This window comes from Chinchilla lanigera, unplaced genomic scaffold, assembly GCF_000276665.1.
Source record: "Chinchilla lanigera isolate Chin_1 unplaced genomic scaffold, ChiLan1.0 scaffold00020, whole genome shotgun sequence".
Classification (NCBI taxonomy): Eukaryota; Metazoa; Chordata; class Mammalia; order Rodentia; family Chinchillidae; genus Chinchilla; species Chinchilla lanigera.
This window is the reverse complement of record NW_004955421.1, coordinates 17,101,306-17,107,286: the sequence shown is the minus strand read 5'-3', so window position 1 is coordinate 17,107,286 and position 5,981 is coordinate 17,101,306. Positions and strand designations below refer to the sequence as shown.

General features: G+C 39.9%; 1 pseudogene; it reads right to left on the bottom strand.

The window, feature by feature from the left end:
• Positions 1-325: 325 nt before the first annotated feature.
• On the bottom strand, positions 326-913 carry LOC102007239 (annotated as a pseudogene).
• Positions 914-5,981: the final 5,068 nt, after the last annotated feature.

The following is a 5,981-nucleotide window of genomic DNA, read 5'->3' as shown; positions in this document are numbered from 1 at the left end:
GCTACTAAGTATGGGTTATTTGTATAGTTAGATAGAAGAGGTTCTAGTGTGCTACTCTACATAGGGTGACTATAGGTAATGATAATGCATCCTACAATTCCAAGAGCTAGAAAAAAGGATGTTGAATGTTTTTTCCCTAAAGAATGATAAATATTTGAATAGCCAGATGTCTATCCTGATTTAAACATTACACATTGCATACAGTGTATTGAAACATCACATGGTACCCCGTAATATGTACAATTTTTATATATCAGTTAAAATAAACAGTTTAATTTTTTTTTTTTACTATGAATGATAACTTTCTTTTGGCATTTTTAACTGCTTACAACTGAAAATCTGGGAATTCCAAATTCAGGTCCTTGCCCATGAGCTTCTTATAGACACCAGAGAATGTTTCAACCTTGTGCTGCACGGTTGAACCTTGTCCAACCGTGGACCTTGTCCAGGGGCACGTTGGTGAGCCGGCTGCTGTCCAGCTTCATGCGGGTCCTCTTGCCCACGAACTCACTGGGGAAGACCAGGTCCTCCAGGATCATGTCGTGCACGGCGGTCAGTGTGTGGCTTTGGGAACGCTTTCGCTTATTTTTCGTGTGGCTTTTTCAAGTTGGCTTAGGCAGAATTCTCCCCTCTGTGATAAAGACCGCATGCTTCCCGCTGAACTTCAACTCTCGAACTAGCCCAACCCGCATTTTCTGGGAAGACTTCAGCTGGGGAACTGGGATAAAAATGCTGATAGCTTTCTGACAGCCGACAGCTTCGATTTCCTTGGCCACCGTGAAGTTGAGCTTGCGCAGCTGCGCCTTGAGGTCTGAGTTCATCTCCAACTCCAGCAGGACCTGGCAGAGGCTGGACTCGAACTCATCGGTCTTCTCGCCCTGCGCTGCACGATCTTGGTGCTCGAGCTGGACATGGCAAGACCCTTGCAGACGCCGGCTGATTAATTTAAATCTTTAAAAAGCAGAAGTTACTTGAATACAGCCTTGCAATTATTGCAACAGTCACTCTGATAGCTGAGACAACTACTGAGTGGCTAACGGGAGTGTAGTATACACAGGCCATGCTGGACAAAAAAGTGATTCCACCTTGGGTGCAACTGTGTGAGGTTTCATCACACTATTCAGAACAGCATACAATTTAAAACTTATGAATTGTGTGTTTCTGGAATTTTCCATTTAATATTTTCAGACCGTGATTGACGGAAGCCATAGAAAGCAAAATCATGGGTGAGCGAGTGGTACTCTATGTATGCATATACATTCTAGGCTGATATTAAACCTCCTGAGGATGGAAGACAGTGTAGTAAATGTTGATGTGTACAATGCAGGATGAATCTCTGTTCCGTTCTAGGAGCAAAAGGACTAAAGTGTACAGAGGTGAGTTGTTGCAACTCAGGATCACTATGGGAGGTTTTAAAACTACAGATTCCAAGACTCCGCTCTGAATGGTGATATGGTCCAGAAATCTGTTTTTATGGCAATTCTGACATGCAGGACCTTGCCTTAAAAATTTAGGGCTTAAATATGGCAGCCAAAGAGACAAGAATGGTGAGTAGGATTTGTTTACCATATTCTTCAAGCTTTACCCTCAAGAGTCTGTTAGAAAAATGTTTTTCTGCCTTTCTTGGGGATAAGTATGCTGTAAGGAACAATGACAGCCCTGAGATGACTAAGGAAGGCACAGTTACATCTTTCTTTTGAGTAGATCCAAATTTGACCTGGAAGTAGATTGAACTACCATTACTTACCTATGATTAGGAGCCCCAGTGGGAACCTCTACGTGGGGAATGCATGTCAGTTGTGGAAACAGACCACCACTATTACAAGTTTCTCACTGAAAAGGGAACAACATAAAATTTTAACCATGTTTCCATGGTCTCTGGGAAGAGGTTAGTTGGTTGGGTTTCTGAAAATCTGCCAAAAGCAGAGTTGGTTTGTAATGTTTCCTCTGTTCATGTTCTGGGTTTTTTGTTTTGTTTTGTTTTACTTGGTTTTTTAAAATTACCATCCCTTTTTGAGACTTCTTGACTGTCAACGTGAGCTCTCCTTTAAATTACTGTTCAAACTCTTTTTGTTTACTCATTCCATTTTCCTTTGTTTGGGATGATAAGTAAATATGTCCCTGTCATCCAGTTTACTGCTTTTTTTTATACATTGGGTTTTAAATAAATGTGTGTTTAATGTTCAAATTTATGGTTACTTTGCTATTGGAGGTGGTTCAAATGCAGGCTATATTATTACCTAAATCAAAATGAGGAGGGCATGGCCTAGCATCTTTACCCTAAAGGTGAAGATTTGGTACCATTGTCACCATCTTGGGTCAGTTTGGATCAGGAAAAGCAAGAGGATTTCCCCCTCTATCTTTGAACCATACTGAAATTAGAGGATATTTACATCTTCTTCCCTGTTGATGAACTGCAAAATAATGCACAACTGAGCATAAACAAGATTTTTCCACAATTATAGCAAGTAAATTTTCAATAATGTCTTTTTAAATCTGTTAGATCAAAACAGTTCTTAGTTGCTCAAGTGAGTTATTTGAGTGAGGACAAAAATGACATTAACCCAACCAAAAATTGCTTAGCTTCACGATTTTAATGGTGCAAAGAAAACAGGTTTATTAGTAAAGTATATTGTTGAAAGTGAATCTTTCTGGAATTTCGGACAATGCGACACATCCATTTTTATTGGCTTCACTTTGTTATGCTTTCAGAGCTATTTATACTGTTATTTCCCTGAAAATTCTTTTCCATAGTGTCATTTGTCTTCCATCTCCAGAAAGCTTCCCATCCAAATTAGAGGGGAAAAAAGTTCGCCTTTCTTCTTTCCTCTACACCTCCTTAAAAGCAATTGAAAGTGGCATCTCCTGGGAATGGATCCATCTCTTATCCATGCTCCCAGCAGGGGAAGCAAATGAAACTTGCTCTCAGAGATTTTTCTCTGGAAGGTAGATCTTAGACAAATACTCCCAGTCTGCTCTTTCTCAGAAGTGATCTTCTTTCACATTCTTTTCTTTTAGCAAAAGTAATGTGAGGATCAGAGTCATCTTCACTGATCTGCGACCTCCATAGCTGCATAAAGTTTTATGCTCAGAAGGGCACTTGGTTTAATGCTCTGCTGTCACCATTCTTAATCTTCGAGGGGACCCATTTGTTTTCATGCTACATTTGGTCCTAAAAATTAAATAAATGGTCCTGGTGCAAATCAGCATGCTGGTACACTGAATATTTTTCCCACATCATTTACTTATGGAAAGAGAAACAAAAAGTCAAAAACTTTCTGAGTATCTGCTGTGAACTGGGCTCTACACTTAACGCCATGTGAAATTATATTGCATTCTTAAACAGCCTTTCGGTGGCCCAATCTGTTCAGCCTCTTATAAGGGTCTTCCCAGCTGCATTATAACTTGGCAGGCAGCATCATGGCAGGGCCACGTCCAAGAAGGAGAGAGCAATCATATGGTGACATAGGAAAGCAGAGACTGGAGAAGGGCCAGTTTGGGACTTTTTATAACAACCCCTTCATAAGAGAACTACAGAGCGACTCATGAGAACTACATAATTCCTTTCAGCGGGTGGTGCCTCCATGACCTAATGATCTGCTACGAGACTCCATCTCTTCAGAGTTTCCACCGCCTCAATACTGCTGTGCTAAAGATCAAACTTTAGGGAACAAACCATATCCAAACTGTAGCACAATCAGTCATTATACCATCACAAAAACCTTTTAAATAGTTGTCATTTAGTGTAACTAATGGCGTGGAAAGGCCATTTTAAAAGGGTATTTGATATGTTTCGCTTCTCTTTGTTAAACGTGGCTTTCCTTTTCCTCGTGGGTTATACCTCCTCAACTTCCTTTGGACAATTTTACCTCTGCAGCCTTTCTCCTCCTTACTCTAGTAGACTTTCCTTGCCCCAAACTCAGGCAGCCAAAGCCTCCCAGGCTTTGAACACCTTCATCTCCAGTTATTGTGACTGATGGCTTCAGAGATTGGGAATTTGTGGGAATGATAGGAAAGAGAAGGGTTTTTTTTTGTTTGTTTGTTTGTTTGTTTTTTATGCCACACTGCAAAATGTAAACTAGAGTCTCCTTGGACCTTTAAAAGCAATCAGAACCAAAAGGTGGGAGAAGAAATATTCCTGATGCCCTTGAGCTCTTGATCCATTCAGATTCACTTGCAGCACAATTTGATTTCATGACCCAAGAAAACCCCCTTTTAGTTTAAGTCACATTGAGTTGAGTTTCTATTATTTTCAACTAAATGAGTTCTGGCTAACGAAGGAACAACTGTACTTGTCAAAGAAAAACTGTTTTCCCCACATTACTGTGGAAGGCCAGCTAAACTGGTCAACATTCACTTTGCTTCAACCTGTGTTTCTCTTTTGAACAAATGGTAATAATATATCCTTTCATGTTAAGAGACCCATATACAGAGAACTGAAGGGAATCTCAAACTCATAGAGCTTGTGTTCATCTCAATTTTTCTTATACATTCTTCAGCTCAACAGCTTTTGTTATTTTTTTTCTCCAATTATAGTACCAGCTTGAGTACCTCTAATCTGAAAATCTGAAGTGCTCCAAAATTTGAAGCACTTTTGGTCTTCAATATTCCAGGTGAGAGATATTCAACCTGTAGAAAATTGGCTAAGTTTTAAGGCAAGATATCCACACGCTCCATAAGAGTGAAGTCTAAACTATCATGAGTCACTGTTTTCCCAGTGCCTAGTACGGTCGTGACATATTGCAGGTAATCAAAAGCAATTTGTCTAAAGAAACAAAGGCCCATTGGAATTTCCTTTCTACAGCCAGAAGTATAATCATTGTCATCTAAGAACAGAGCCAATTTCCCAGTTAAATGTCAGCCGATTTGGACTGAGGTAACAAGAGCCTCTTCCAAACTATCTGTCTCCACTGAATGAGTGGTTACTCAGGAATTAAAATTGCTAATGGCATTTGGTGAGCATGAAAAACAAACTTACAAGACTTTTTCTGGGTTTCAGGTCTGTCAGAAAAGCCTTTTCCCTAGGTACTTCATTTCTCAGACTCTGTCAAGTAGAGATTCTGTTCTCAAAAACAAATATGGAAAAAAAAATCTATGGTGCGTGTTTGGCTCTGAGAGAGCTACAGTGAACTAGTTTTTGCATGTGTGTTATTTTGGTGACTTTACATACAGTTTCACACAGGTCACATGGCTTTGTCTTCCCCAAGAATAAAAGAAAGGGAACTTCACTCCTTTCACTGGCTAAGTGCAGCTTTGGCAGCCATCCAGTAAGTGCAGAGTGTGCAGATCGTCAGCTGGATTGCCTTTTGCTTCGGGGTATCCACACATTAGTGGTCTATAAGGTTAAACCTGCAAGAGCACAGCCTAGCCTTCACTCTCCTATGTAGACCTGAGCCATTTACAGAGGTATCACATATTCCTAGATAGTCCCAGGAAACAGTGGGTTATCTTTTTATGCCTTATAAATCCTCCTCAGTAAAACCATTCTAAGAAGAAGACAGCTATTGACTGTGTCCCTTACACTTCATGTGTCGAAAACTTAATTGCAAAGTCATATGTTAATGGTATTTGGAGGTGAGGCCTTTGGAAGTGATTAGGTCATGCAGCCTCTCCATTTATGAATAGATTAATCCATCCATGATTTAATGAATCATTTCAGAATTGGCTTTGTTATAAAGCCAAGCTCTCTTTGGAGTGTGTGCTCTGTCTTGTCGTGTGATGCCCTCTGCCATGATATAGCAAAATGGCCTCACTATGCACCAAGCAGATCCCAGAGAAACATTAATGAATGTTGTAGTCTCCAGAACTGTGAACTAAGCAAACCTCTTTTCTTTTTAAATTATCCAGTTTCAGATATTCTGTTATAGCAACAGAAAACAGACTAAGATGATAAAGTACTAGAATATAGGTCTGAATTTGGAACTTCTATTCTATTTTTTCATCCACTGTGTTGTTGGCCAATTACTTGATGTCTCAAACTT